The sequence below is a fragment of the Accipiter gentilis genome, chromosome 4 (genome assembly GCF_929443795.1).
Source record: "Accipiter gentilis chromosome 4, bAccGen1.1, whole genome shotgun sequence".
NCBI classification, from domain to species: Eukaryota; Metazoa; Chordata; class Aves; order Accipitriformes; family Accipitridae; genus Astur; species Astur gentilis.
In genome coordinates this window covers 12,769,537-12,784,256 of record NC_064883.1, presented here as the reverse complement: position 1 = coordinate 12,784,256, position 14,720 = coordinate 12,769,537, and positions in this window count along the sequence as shown.

The following is a 14,720-nucleotide window of genomic DNA, read 5'->3' as shown; positions in this document are numbered from 1 at the left end:
CACTGAATCATTTGTGTTGGAAGGGACCTCTTGATATCATCTAGTCTAACAACTCTGGTACACAGGACTGTACCATTTTTGTGCTATTTTTTCACGTATTGCAAAACAAAGTCAGGACTTTAAGGTGAGGATAGAGTGAGAGAATAAGAATGACACAAATTTGGAGGGGGTCACTGGAGATTCAGTAATTCCCTACTAAAGATTTTATTTGATTTTCAGAAGCAGGAGTTAATCTAAGTTTTACAAAAGTCTCTAGCTGCATTTCTCTTGAGGCAGTTTAATAAGCAAGAAGACTTAAAGTGCCATATAATAGTGTGCATTTCTGAGAAAGTTCATAAATGTTCTAGTAACTATCACATGGAACAAAAATTCTGAAACCTGGGGCATTCAACTCAAAAAGTACTGAAACATGGGGTAAGCAATTGGAAGCAAAATGCTGGCAATGAAATTATGAACAATGGCTTCAGTGAGGCCAAAATTTGAAGCCAAAACTACCTCAGGAACTTCTCTGGAAAAACAGAATGAAAACAAAACCATGAAAGTTATCAAACCCCTTTACGTGAGAGATCCAGACCTCAGTCTTGAATGCCTCACTTCACCCAGCAGCGAGTAGGATGCTCGGATACTTTGGAAGATCTAGATTGAGAAGGACGATGAGAAATGGCAAAAGAGAAATAAATGTAGGAGAGGAGGATGGAAAAGTCCCCAGTGGCCTGTTGTTGCAGGCCACTGTGTCATAGCATGTCATAGCATTTCTTTTGCAAATTTTCACAAAACCTTCGGAGGTCTGGTCACACTGAGGAGGTCAGCCTGGATCTCATGCTCAATGAAATTTTATAGGTGACATTATAGGGTGTTCACCCGAGTTTGCAAGGCGAAGCTAAATAAGAACACTGGATGTTACAACTTCAACTACTCTTTAGTAAACTATGGTACACCAACTGACATGCATATGGCTTAAAAAAAAATAATAAACCTTTGTTTTAAATACACTTCCAAAAGCATTATCATCACTCAAACCTGTCAGAAAAAGAATATACAGCAAAAACTCACATGACATTTCAAATGGATTGGCTACTTTCATGAAGCTGTGATTTAGTCTATCATCACTGTTAACTGGTGTCTCACCTATGTACTTATTGGAGAGCAGAGGGATTCAATATCATTGAAAAGACAGTTTGGAACAGCAATAACTTTTGCACACAAGTCATTTAGCATTGGCCAAGAGAGTTTGTAATGTCTTTCCTACGTCTGCATAGTCTTTAGAATAAGAGTGGAAAATGCTTTTGGCAAAAACAAGCAATAAAAACCCTCCCTCACTATATAGAAAATAAACAGAAAAAGCTCTTTGAGTAAGAGCTGTACAAGCACTTTACACAAGGAGGCATACATACTATTGCATTTCAACTGAGTATCATAGCTTTTGCCCACTACAAAGCCTGTATGCCTTGTGCTTCAATATCACAAATTTTGACATCCTGATCAAAATAATTGGACTATATTCTGCCCAATTGTGGCTGTTATCAGAGGATAAAGCCTATTTTTCATTGATTCCTGCTGATTTCATGCCAATATGAAAGCATGATATAGAAATAATGACAATGCAGAGTATTTTTATTTTGAAAAGAACAATCTGTCCACTCTTGTTCCCTCCGGGGTGGAATAGCAAGCAGCGCATCCGAATAGAGAGGAGAAGATGGCACTAAATGAGTTTACATGTTAAATGGCATTTCACTTTGTCAGATTCCTCCATGTCATTCACTATTGTGTTCTCCCTCACAGTTATTAACCTGGTCCCTGCAAAGAAAAAAACATACCTACTCGGTGAAGGAAAATGAGGGCTGAGTAACACATATATTAAAAAAATTGCCTGAAATATTTATTCTCCATATTATATATAAACCATACACAGCACTGTGGGCATTTGTCTTACACCTGAATGCAGAAGTTACAAGAATTACTGTAGTTAAATCCCAAATCAGAGCTGATTCTTCAAAATAGTACTCTTCCCTCTTAATTCTTCAAAATACTACTCTTTCCTTTTTAATTTAATTAAATACAAGCTTCATGACTCCCCTATGAGTCAAGATAATTAAAGAAAGACCTATATTTGTCAGTGAATCTCAGAAATGTTCTAATGAGTGGATAAGAACCATTTGTAATTAAGATGCTAATTGCTTGTATGCAAAAGCCCTGTTGTTCGAGTGGTTTAAAAAGTGCTTGAAAACAGTTTGTTTGCCTTTCCTCTTAAACAGACTAAACATTCCCACTTGCAGTCTTATTTACATTATTAATTTGCTTAGCAAATATTTTTTAATAGCTAGTGCAAATAGAAGGAGTGGAAGCCTTGTTTGGAGAGCTCTTGTGAAGAGTGCTATTTGCTCCAGTTCAAGCAGATGAGCAGACAATCAGACTGAAATGTGAGTTTTTCAGGCACATAATAGACCCTTGGCTTATCAAAGCCTCTTATCTGATTGGAAAAAAATCAAAGGTAAACTTCACAGCTCATGGAATTAAAAGACAAATGAGATGTCATAATTATCAAAGTGGCTAATTTAGAAAATTAAGCCATTCACATAGGTGACATAATTGCTTGTCACAATCACTCTTTTTCTCATTAGCCTTCTCTTCAGCACCTACCATACAGTGGAACATTCTTTAGTCTTGGAAAATATTGCCTATACTGTAATCCCTTAATAGCATAGCCCCTGAAATTAACGCAAAAATATACTGAACAGCTTCATTAATGTGATATATTTGTATGATTCTCTGTTTGATCATGTCTCATACTGTAAAATTTGGTATTTTGAATTTTGAGTATTTTATTGGGTCTTTTTCTAGCTTCTTTTAAAATTACACAATTTAAAATTAATCAGTTAATTACGATGGAGGACTTAATAAGCCAGCTTGCCATATGCAAATTCTTTTGACAGGATTATGCTTCCATCACACAAGGCGGCTTTAACATATAAGGATTATGAGGTATATAATTATTGTGGCTAGAAGATTAAATTGTCCCCCTAAATTGTGAATGTATAGGAAAAATATTTTTATCATCTCTAGAATAATGTGTCTTTCTAATATTTAATGTTTCATTTCATGTTTGTTTTAATTCAGTTTAAAATAAGACTCCAAATAATATTCCATATAAGAAAGTCATTTTCAGGAAGTAGTTACACTTCACTGACAATCATATTGTTTATGAGTCAGCAAGTACAGAAATTATTAAAGACAATTTCTAAGAAAGGAAATGAGTCTGGTTTGCTATGCGAGTTTCAAGGCATGACATTGTAAATGGGCAAGGTTAAACATTTTGGATTAAAAACATGACTGTGAGATTGATTAGGGTCCTACAGTCTTGTAAAGTTGGTAGAACATAGCTGACATGACTTATAGTTTGCTGAATTCAGAGAGATTACATTGATGTCATTCATTTGAAGAGATAGTTCATCCTGGATGCATATAGTGAAGCTGTCATCCGTGCGTTTCACAAATATTCATGTGACTAACATGTTTTGATTAGACTAACACTGAACCACACCGTTGAATGGGTCATGTGTCTGAAGCGCAGTGACATGCCAAAGTCAAAGCATGTGTTTAAAAACAAGGAACAAAACCTGGAAAATAAAATAAAGCCAAACACCCGACTTAATCTTGTAAAGCTTTCTGTGTGCCCCTCCTCTGAATATTTGACATACTTAACATATGGAGACTGAAACTCATATCTTATAGCAAGCAATTAGGCTTCTGACTATAATAAAAGAAAGTTAATATATCATTAGCTTAATTATAAACAATATTGACTTTGCTCTGTATGAACAGACTCCTACACAGTTTGAATGAATGTGCTTATTTAGAAACAGGGTCTGTCCTGCCCTTTCTTCTCAACCCATAGCTGGACAGGATTTCAACCCAGCATTCCCAGAAGGGAAGTGGCTTCAGCTGGCAGTTCCTTGAAAGTGAGTGAAAAGCAAGAGGTTCTACTTCCAAGAAAAGGATCTCCTTAAGCGGACTGGGGCAGGCTTCAGAACACCTTCTTGTTTTAGAAAGTGATGTTGGGACTGGTGCTTCTGGGTTTATTGAGCCTGACAGCACCCCAGTCGCGTGCCTCTGGCTCATTGCAGGGGCAGTCACTCCACTTCAGCCTCCCTGCCCAGAAGGGGTAGGAGGTGCTCCAGTCCCCTTTTGTCCCCCAGACAAGTGTTGGCACCATACCTTTCCCCCAGTCTGCTCTGTAGCTTGCCGCCTTCTCACTGGGATTGGGTTTTTTCTGTGTCTTTCAGTTCATTCACAACAAAGAAGGCAAGCTTTCTAAACTAACTTTTTACACACATTCCCACTGTTCATATGCAAAAAGAGCTAATTACAGGTCCATGCAAAGGTAGCAAAATCTGCACATAAAAACATTTGGTTTAATTTCCTTTCCGCTATGGAAGTCTTCTGACTTCCCCACCCTTTTTTATCCCCACATCCTTTTTATCCCCACAGTCTCATCTTCTCAACTTCAGGTTCTCTCTCCTTGCTCAGAACCTTCCTTCTTTAGTTTAGATCCCCTAGCCTAGAGAGGCAAGAGACCACTCTCATTTTAAACAGCTCTGTTTAAACCAACTTTTTCTTCTCCTTCTCCTTTCCTGCTCTGCGTTGTTGGTTGCATCCAGCTGACCGACCAGCTATGCTCTCGAACCCAAGGGCAGGGATGACAGGTTAACTCCCATACCAGTTAATATCCACAGCTTTGTCTGCAGGCTCCATGACTTGCTCAGCCTTTTGTCATACTCATTGTTTTCGAAGGCACTTATCCCATGCTAACAACTTTTTCAGTTGTCCTCTAGCTGCCTCTAGATAAAGTATGTGATACGTGACAGACCCTGCCAGAAACTCTTAACATTGATGGTTATACTTACACAAAGGGTTCATAAAGTCAGAATTTGTAAGTTATGCATAAATTTCCAGACTGTCACAGGGAAGAAAAAATATTAAGCATCTGCTATTTTTCTAGAAGGCATTTTCTTACAATAAATATTTCCCATAGCTATCTGTCTGGTTTGAGGGAGAGGGAAAGGAGGTTGAAGATTCAAGGCTACTCTGTTACCTTATCCTTCCATCACCTGCCACGAGGAGGGTCAGGTTCTGATCTCATTTATCGCATTGCAAATTTCTGGTGCAATTTCATTGAAGCAGCTCAACCTCTACTGGTTTAACAGATTGTGGACACTGGTCTGCAGCGTTAGATCTGAAAATATCAACACTGACTCTCAGAAGTGTCGCTTTATTTAATGGCAGGCACAAAATGGTTATGTGACAGACACAAGTGACAGTCAGCCACCATAGGAATGGAAAACATCTAATCTTTTTCCTTTGATATAGCATTCAGTATTGGGAGCAAGTTTTCTTCTTCGGCTTAAAAAAAAGTGCCGACCTGAACATCTGTAAATGCTTTACAAAAAAATCCTGCCTAAGTAATCGATAAGGACACCCCTTGTGATTTGGTGACTTGGTTTGGCCCTGTTCCCGTAATAAATTTGGATCAAAAAAAATTGCATTTAGATGGCACTGAGGTGGTGATTTTGGTAGTAGGTGGACATTACCATCATGAAAGTGCATGTAAACTGAGGATTAAATAAGCAATTTGTTTTATCTGTCTTTTTAGAGTAACAAATAATGTAAGTGTATTTTACAGGGATCACAGAATTATTACCTAAGAAAATGAAGACTAAAGTATCACAGCTGAAAATGGTGACTGATTATGACTATGTTATTAGCATTGTTCCCAAATATGCAGTGCTGTCCTCTAGAGGCCATGTTTAATACTCTATAGCTCACAGTTCATTAATAGGTTAATTCAGGAATTCTTCTCGTGGGAGACCTGATTCCAAGAACAAGAATACCTCCATGTGTACCTATACGGTAGTCCATACAGTGATAACACCCAAACAAAAGAGTAAGCTGTCTCGTGCTGGCTGTTGAGGAAAAAATGTACACCTTGTGTGTCTCTGACTCCTGCTAACTCATGCTTGCAGTTCTATATTCTGCACCAGATCAGCCACACTCAATTTTTCTCACAATACTTTTGAAAGAGATCTGAAGCAACCAAAAGCAAATGTTTCCCCCTCTTCCTTTCTTCCCTTAAACTTCCCCATTGAAGTATTTAGGGTGTTTGAGAGGTATGTCATACACCTGACTCCGTAGCTGGCCTTTCAGAGCTCTCTCTGCTAGCTTATCCCTTCTCTTAACAAGTATTTTTTAAATTACTGAGCTAAGTTTACTTTCATTCATTGTGGTATATATATGAACTAACTTCACTAAATGCATTGCACCGCTCCTGTGACCTTTGAAACACTAAAACTATTGAACATGAACATAGCAATAGTGGAGGGAAAGATGACTCAGCCCCACTGCAGCTGACTCTGCATTAGAAATATGATGACACCATGCTCCATAAAATTTTTGCACGTAATCTCCTAACAAATCACAAAGCAGGAATGAAAGATGGACTTAGATGAATAATAGAAGCAAAGATGCGAAGCAAAGGGCCCGTGAAATCCATTTCACTGACACTGGAGGCTTGTGCACACTGAGGTGCAGCTCATTAGTGTTATGATTATTATGACTGAAATTGTCCTAAGGCTGGGAAGAATTTAGAGGTCATTTATATTTCTCAAAGAACTGGAGCTGCAGACAGGGCTGAGGAGCTGAAATGTCATGTTTCCCAATGAAGGTTCACCAGACAGTATGGAGTGATGGACAGACCATTTCTCTAAGAGATTCAAGGTACTCAAAGTACTCAGGAGAAGGAACTGGAAAACCACATTGTTCCTAAAAGGTTGCAGGTGCATTAAGAAGCCAGAAGAAACAGAGGCAACTTTTGGAGGGACGACTGCTATATACATAACTCCTGTGCTGCTTTTTGTCTTTTTGCCAGCTACTACCCAATTACACAGAGTCCTTTCTTACCAGTTAAGTTTCTGTTGCGTACATTTTTTATACCTCGTGTGTTCATTACGGGTAAAGTGCAGCTCTTGCCCTAATGTGGTTCAGGCTGGCAACAATCAAATTTCCCATGGGCTGCTAATCTAGATCTCCTGTCTTTTGGTATTCTTTTCTCTGTCGGAAAAAAGTCTCAAGCATCTCAGCAGTCAGCAAGAATCTGGAAGCAGGTGTCGATTTCCACCTCTTCCAGTGTCAGAAATCATTGTCTAGATGGCATGTTGTCTATAGAGCTGAAGTTAAATCAAACTGAGAGTTTGCATTTTTCTCTTCCACTAGACCTGCAGTGAGACAAGGTCAGTTGGAGGAGTACGTACATATATGACATGTGCTGATCCTAGGTGAGGAAGCTTGGCTTCACAGGCAGGACTCTTTACAGAGCTGCACCCCAAAAGTTGTAAATAACTATAGTTCATAGCCCTGTGGTTAAGGAAGGGAGGGAGGCTCACTGAATGCTGAATGAGAAAGACATGAGAAGTACCCATGGGGACACTGAACCAGCTGAAAAGCTAACTGAAAGTACAGTGCCTCCTCTTCATCCTCTCCCAAAGCCCAGAAGAGGGTACTTTGGACAAAATTCCTGATGAGTAGGACAGCTTTCAGAACAGTGCAGAAACTTGTCCTTGGCATTGCGCAAATAAGAGGGACATGTCTTCTGTGTAAATACTGCTCTCTGGTCTTTGTTTTGACATTTACTCCAGTTTAATCAACTAGACTTTAAAGCACATTTGCTTTGATTAAAACTGGGATTGGCCTTGCAATAAAGATAGTCTCTCCAGTGGCTCATTTTGGAAACCCCCTGGACAGTGATCAGATATATTTATGATGCCCTTTAGCTGTGTGTTTGATTTCCTTGACATAAAAAGGGGGGGAGGGAAAAAAAGGAAAAGCTCCTGACTCTTTAAAGATTTCTGTGGTTGTTATTGCTGGCCTGCAGCCACACATTCTCTTACATGGTGGATCAAAGACACCAACATTGTGAGAGTTAGTCAATACAATACAGGCACTACTTAAACATATTGCTCAAAACATTCCTTTTTGTTTCTTTAAAGGGTCACATTCTGGAGACAGTTCATCTTATTACTTAAACAAAACACAGTAATTTTATGGAGTCTGACATGTCCTTGCATTTTTTTCCTGAGGATAAAAAGGAAGCTTTGATAGCATCCTAAGTATGAGTGAATAAAATAGTTAAGTACATTATGTTTTATTTACTGTCTTTGTTATAGTTACATGAATCTGGGTTTTTTTTTTTTTTTTTTTTTTCCTTGCTCATTCTCAACATTATGATGTAGAAAGCTGGAGGCCACAAAGAGTTAAATAGTAGCCTATGCCGAGTCCTTATTTAGAAGGAAAAGGTAGTTGTTTTGACGTAGGTCTCTTAGCAACTAGAAATTTAGCTCTTTGTTTATTATAAAACACTTCAATTTTGAGGGAAAGAATTTACATTTCTCATTTTAGTTGCTCTCCTTGTCTTCCTCTCCATCTGCCTTGATGGAGCCTAAAACAAAATATAAAAAAAGTTGTTTCCAAATATGAGTTACAATATTTTTGAGTGACAAGAAAATCTTAATACTTACTATTAAAAGATTTTTTTTGTTAATGGTAGTTTAAAGGATCAGTGCCTTCAATGTCTAACACTTTCAATAAAGAATAGCATAATTTTTGTTGCTAAATAAATTTTACAATTTATGTTTTATAGTGATTTAGATTTCCTATAAGCTACTACTTATATAAGCTACTAGTTCAGTCCTGAACTGAACCCCGCATAATGAGCTAATGTATCTTCCTGATGCAGTAAAGACTTCCTTTGTGTTTGAAACTAGCATTTTGGTATAAAATTACTGTTTCTTTTTGCAGAAAAACCCACTTCTATCTATTGACCAGTAAACCCAAGAATGTAACTTATACTTCCTCCTATTGAGATGAGATGGCCTAATCATTGTTTCAGCTGAAGGAAGCAAAGAATAATTTCATGTGAGACAGGGTAACATGAAAAAAAGCACAAAATATATGAGGTCAAAATTACATTGTCTTCACCAGTGCTTCTCTGAGGACCCAGATGAGACCAGAGGGTCTTAACTCAAGATGGGGAGAGGGGAAATGCTGTGCTCTGGGGAAAAACTGTCCCAAGTATACTCAGTGGTGGGAAAACTGAGGAAAGGAAGAGCATGTTCATTATTCTGCTTGTGATACAGTTATCGATTGTACAGAGCAGTGTGTCCGGGTACCTGCTTCTTGGGCTTTAAGTTGCTAGACTATGAGTCATCTTTCAGTAAAGGAGTTAGATCTATCCAGTTTGTGCTTGGGGCCAAAGGAACGTGGTGGTGCTGCAGCCTAGCCAGAAGGGGAATAGTTCAGTCAGAAGTAGAGGTGGCGAGGTCCATGATTTGATTTTATATTTTCTCTTTTCCTAAACTGATGATATTGTAGGAAGATTCCATCTGACTGTGGCATTTTTTTTAATTAGACAAGCCACACATTTGCATACAATAAAACTTGTGGTTTTGTAATGTAATACTGAAAATATTACATTCTAAGGCTTAATAAAGTTATGATAAGAATTTTAAACAATATGTAGTTGCCATTGATCGTCTACTGCAAATATGGTGTGCATGTGCCTGATCAAGCAAACAGTTACCTGAGTAACCATAATTAGTCCCATTAGTCCATTAATTTCACACCCTTGGAGATGGAAAATTGACACAAGTAGAGTTTTGGGGACTGGATCTAGTGCTGGTGTTCATACTGATCTGCTGTTCACAAACATAAAGCCATTAAGAAGAAGAATATATGGACATATTACTAGAGTTTTTATTATGTCATTATTCGCTCTTTTTTATTAGAGGGTATTATGAGCATATTATTAAAACAAGATCATTTGTCCATTAATGAACAATTTAAATTGTTTAATGATTTTTATTTTTTTTTTATCAGAAAGGGAATATTTAGTGGTAATAACGTTTCTGGAACTTTCATATAGCCTTTCTAGAAAACATATCCTTTTTTTACTAAAGTAAAATTCAAATTGGTTAAAGTATTTGAATAGACTATATGGTGTTACAGAAATCAATAGATGCCATAATGACAGCTGCAGGCTGTATTTATCTCAATAAGCCGTTTCAGAGGTAGCTTTTGGAGATGTATTTCTTCTATTTTGCCATTTGTCTACTTATTTGCATGACAAATCAAGGCCTTCCAGAGTTTCCATCTTCCTTATGAAGATTTTTTTTTTCTTGGTAGTTTAGAGATGTTGGCTATGGGTCATGTTCCTGAAAGAAGAAACATCTGCTGGTACCTTATTTTCATAATGATATGCCTGAATAAGATCAGCGGTATGTGGGTTGGGTTGAAAGTTGCAGGAAAGGCTGAAATTCCTAATAAAAAGGGAAAACAGCAACAGGATTTCTCTTGTGTCCCACTATCTTCTGCTCCAATTGAAAGATTGTTTGTGGGATACTGCAATGCTCAGGTGATGTCTCCAGTTTTGACAAGTCAGCTTGAGGTTGTCAACACGCAAATCTAGCTGTGTGTACAGCCATTGATTTCCTTTGCAACTGAATCCTAACACTTCTTATATTGTAAGGATTAGACTACTCCAAGGGAAAAAAGCAAAATCTGGCTTTCCAATGACTGCCTGATTAGGTGTTACACACCCTGTTCTTAAATAATTAACCCAATCAGGAAGTTTGTTTGGCATATTCTCTACCTGGCAAGACTAGGTGCTCTAGAAAAGGAAAATGCTATTAGTTTGAGAAACCATGTGATACAAAAGGAATTAAAAATTAACCAGTGAACATGGATACAACAAAGAGTGAACTACACTGCAACAAAAATGTCAGAGGCATGTGATGAATGCCTCTAGCCATCTGCTCCCCATGACCAGATTTAAAGCTGTTTTGGCCGAAAATACGGCCAGTTAACCTGCTGGCCAGGGTATTTCCAGCCAATGGCAAGTTGCCTCAGTGGGACTGGAGGTTGCCATGGGCCAGCCAAGGCGGTGTGGGTCTGTCCTGCACCATGGGCAAGAGCATTCCAGCTTTAAGTCCCGAACAGGCTCCCAAAAATCACATCCTAGCATTAACATCACAGCAGCTAACACTTATCTAAGTGTTGTTTTACAGACTGTAGTACAGAGTAGCTTTTTCTTGTTGACATTAAACAAAACCTACTCCATCCATATTTCTCATTCAGTAAAAGGAAAAAAAAAAAAAAGGTGTAATCTGTTTCCAGTTGCTAAAAGATCTTGGTTAATTATATTCCTCCAAAATGTAAATTAAACATGTAATAATGACTCTGACAAATGAAAGCAAAGAATTTTATCTTTCCAATAATTTTATCATCAGATATGTCCACATCAGTTTAATCTAGTATGCAATTAACTCATTCATATATCTGTGCAATTAATTAATTTGTCTATGCAGTTCTCAGACTCTTCATCAATAACTTCTAGGAGGGCTAGATCGAGGTTTCCGTTACTGAAACATGAGCAAAATGAAAACTGTGATGCTTACCAAAGTCTGCATGTCAATGACTGATAGGGATGTAAGCATGCAGATTTTGTAGGCAGTGCTCATTTAGAAAGGCAGGGTGTGCTCTATACATGATTAAACCAAACCCAGCTCTAATGTCCTGTCATCTTCTGTCGAATGATGTAGGATTTGATTCTGCTCTGGAAGTTGGTTTTCTACTACTTCTTGTAAAACTGAATGTCTCCCACATTGAAGTTACTAGGTACCTTCTTTAGCTTCATCAGCTTTGGTTCGTGGAAATGGCTGAAATGCAGTTAAAAAGTAAGTTAAGCGTGTTCTTTTAAGTACTTAATTGCAGTCTTCAGGCTTTGCATTTCTCATTTTAAATAAGTAATATTTACAATTAAGCCTCATCCTATCGCTTTTACCATATAATTCATTTGTGCAAATGTTATTACTAGCTTTCTGACCTGTTGGACACTTATACTTGCCTGAAGTTAGTTGTCAGTCTCCTAGTGAGTAATGGAATTAATGAATTAACATGATAAAATACTTTTTAAAGGAACAGCATGTATGTTTCTTCTATGTGTACTGTATTTCATCTACACTACACACTCATCTGAACCATTACAGATTAACCGGTCCGCTTTTACATTAGGTCATAGATGATACAAGATGTGCTCTCATCCAAATAAAAAAAATGTCAGAACAATGGGAGAAATCATGGCCCTTGCAATCCTTCTGATGTAAATAGGCCAAGATTTCACCCATAATGATTATGCAGAATTCACACCTAAACTGCTTATTTTTTCAGGAATATGTATGGTCTATGTAGTACAAATGACTGAAGTGGTCCAAAAGCTCTGAGGTTAGCACTCATGTTGCCAAAATTTTTGGTGACTCATTTGGTTATCTAACTTGATGAAGTTGATTCTCTTACACTTTTCAGAATAAAGCTAAGTGAATCAAAGGCAGCCCTTAAAATACAGTGAATCTCATAGGGTAGCCAGCCATTGTTCAGCATTACTTACTCAAATAAAATGTTGAACGCATAGTCGTGTCACTTTAGTGCAAACAGCCATTCTCCTGAAAATCTCTTATCATTCACTCTTTGTTAGTCCATATCCGTTCTAAAGCATTTTAGGAAAAAAAAAAAATAAAATAAAAAAATATGTGGCCAATGAATCACACATGTTCATTAGGATAATAGACAAGATTAGTGAATAATTCACCCAATGAACTGAAGTGTATTACCACAAACTCTCTGGCAAATAGTGACAAACAATACAAATAAATGAAAGAAATGGCAAATAGTGACAAACAATACAAATGAATGAAAGAAAAAAATATGAGAACAATTTTATTCTTTTATATAGGAACTGAAGTTCTGTGGGCTTAGAAGTATCTGTATTTTATTATTAGTCCATGAGGAATGAGGAATATCTCTGACACAATACAATCGTAAGAAGTCTGAAATGCTTTTAAAATGACAATCACTTTTTAAACCAAGCTGTGAGAAAAGAAATTGTCTTCCTTTACAGATGAGTAAACTAAGGCACAGAAGAATTAAATAATGGCTGTTGTGGTTTAAGCCCAGCCAGCAACTAAGCCCCACACAGCTGCTCACTCACTTCCCCTCCACAGTGGGATGGGGAAAAAGAATCAGAAGAGTAAAAGTGAGAAAACTCGTGGGTTGAGATAAAGACAGTTCAATAGGTAAAGCAAAAGCCGTGCACACAAGCAAAGCAAAACAAGGAATTCATTCACCGCTTCCCATTGTCAGGCAGGTGTTCAGCCATCTCCAGGAAAGCAGGGCTCCATTACAGGTAACAGTTCCTTGGGAAGACAAATGACATCACTCCAAACGTCGCCCCCCTTCCTCCTTCTTCCCCCGGCTTTATATACTGAGCATGACGCCGTATGGTCTGGGATACCCCTTTGGTCAGCTGGGGTCAGCCATCCCGGCTGTGTCCCCTCCCAACTTCTTGTGCACCCCAGCCTCCTCGCAGTGGGGTGGGGTGAGGAGCAGGAAAGGCCTTGGCTCTGTGTGAGCCCTGCTCAGCAGTAACTAAAACGTCCCTGTTTGTTAACCCTGTTTCCAGCACAAATCCAAAGCATAGCCCCATACCAGCTACTATGAAGAAAATTAAGTCTACCCCATCCAAAACTAGTGCAATGGCTCAGCCTCGTCCACAATCACACCAGTTCTCATTCCTACAGAAAAACAGAAAGAAAGCAGTTTTGTTCCATACTGGCACATATTGTACACAACCAAAATTGCATGCTTGCTGCTGGTGTAATTTTTTAAAAGTTCATAAAATCTAAGAAAGGATGTGATGTTATACATACACATTTCTGTATTTCATATGAATCCTCATCGTTATGCTTCAGAATACACTCAGAGCATGAGGCAGACACAGAAAATCTCTGTAGCTGCACAACCTACAACTTCATGATTTGAAGCATCTTAGCGTACAGAATAAGAGTCCCTCCTGGTTTGGGAAACCTGACTCTAATCAATACTGGGTTGGGTAGACTTAGAATTCACTAACTAGAAAGTTGAAAGCCCAAAGCACTCTTACAATGCTAAATTTCATCTAATGACTCTTCCTGATGACCAGCCATACATTGATTTGGGGGAGTTCCTAGGACAAAGTGGATTCTCAGAGTTCTAATCCTTTGCCTAAACCATGAAAGTTTAGCTAATACTATAAAAGTAGGAGCTTCAGATGGACTTTGGTTCCAGCATTAGCGTGCTTCTGTCTTCTCAGGAGAAAAATTGTAAAATATGACTGTCTTATATTTGTAAATCTCCTTTCTTCTTGTTAATATACTGAATTACTAGGGCTACATAGTTGAAACCTGGGACATCTCTGTACCTTCCTATGTCTTTGTTGGTTAATTTTATGAGGAAACAGATTCAGTGTCTGATTAACTGGTCATTAATCACTGATGAGTGTGAAACTCATTCTTCCAGTAGTGCATTGCATCCCCTATTTCATATGTGGTAATAATATTCTAAATCCTGACACAGCTGAAGTATAGACAATTTGTACACGTCCACATAAGTAGAGATACACATGGTAAAGACGAGCCTGTTGTTTATGTAGTAGAACTAGCGATGAGTTATGGATCCTAAGAAACAGAACATCATGTTTCTGTCTCCAAAGAATAGGTTTGGCACAGACCTTTGTAATACAGGAACCTATTTCTCATGAAATGAAAATGGATAATTTACAGCATTCCTAATCACACAGAAAA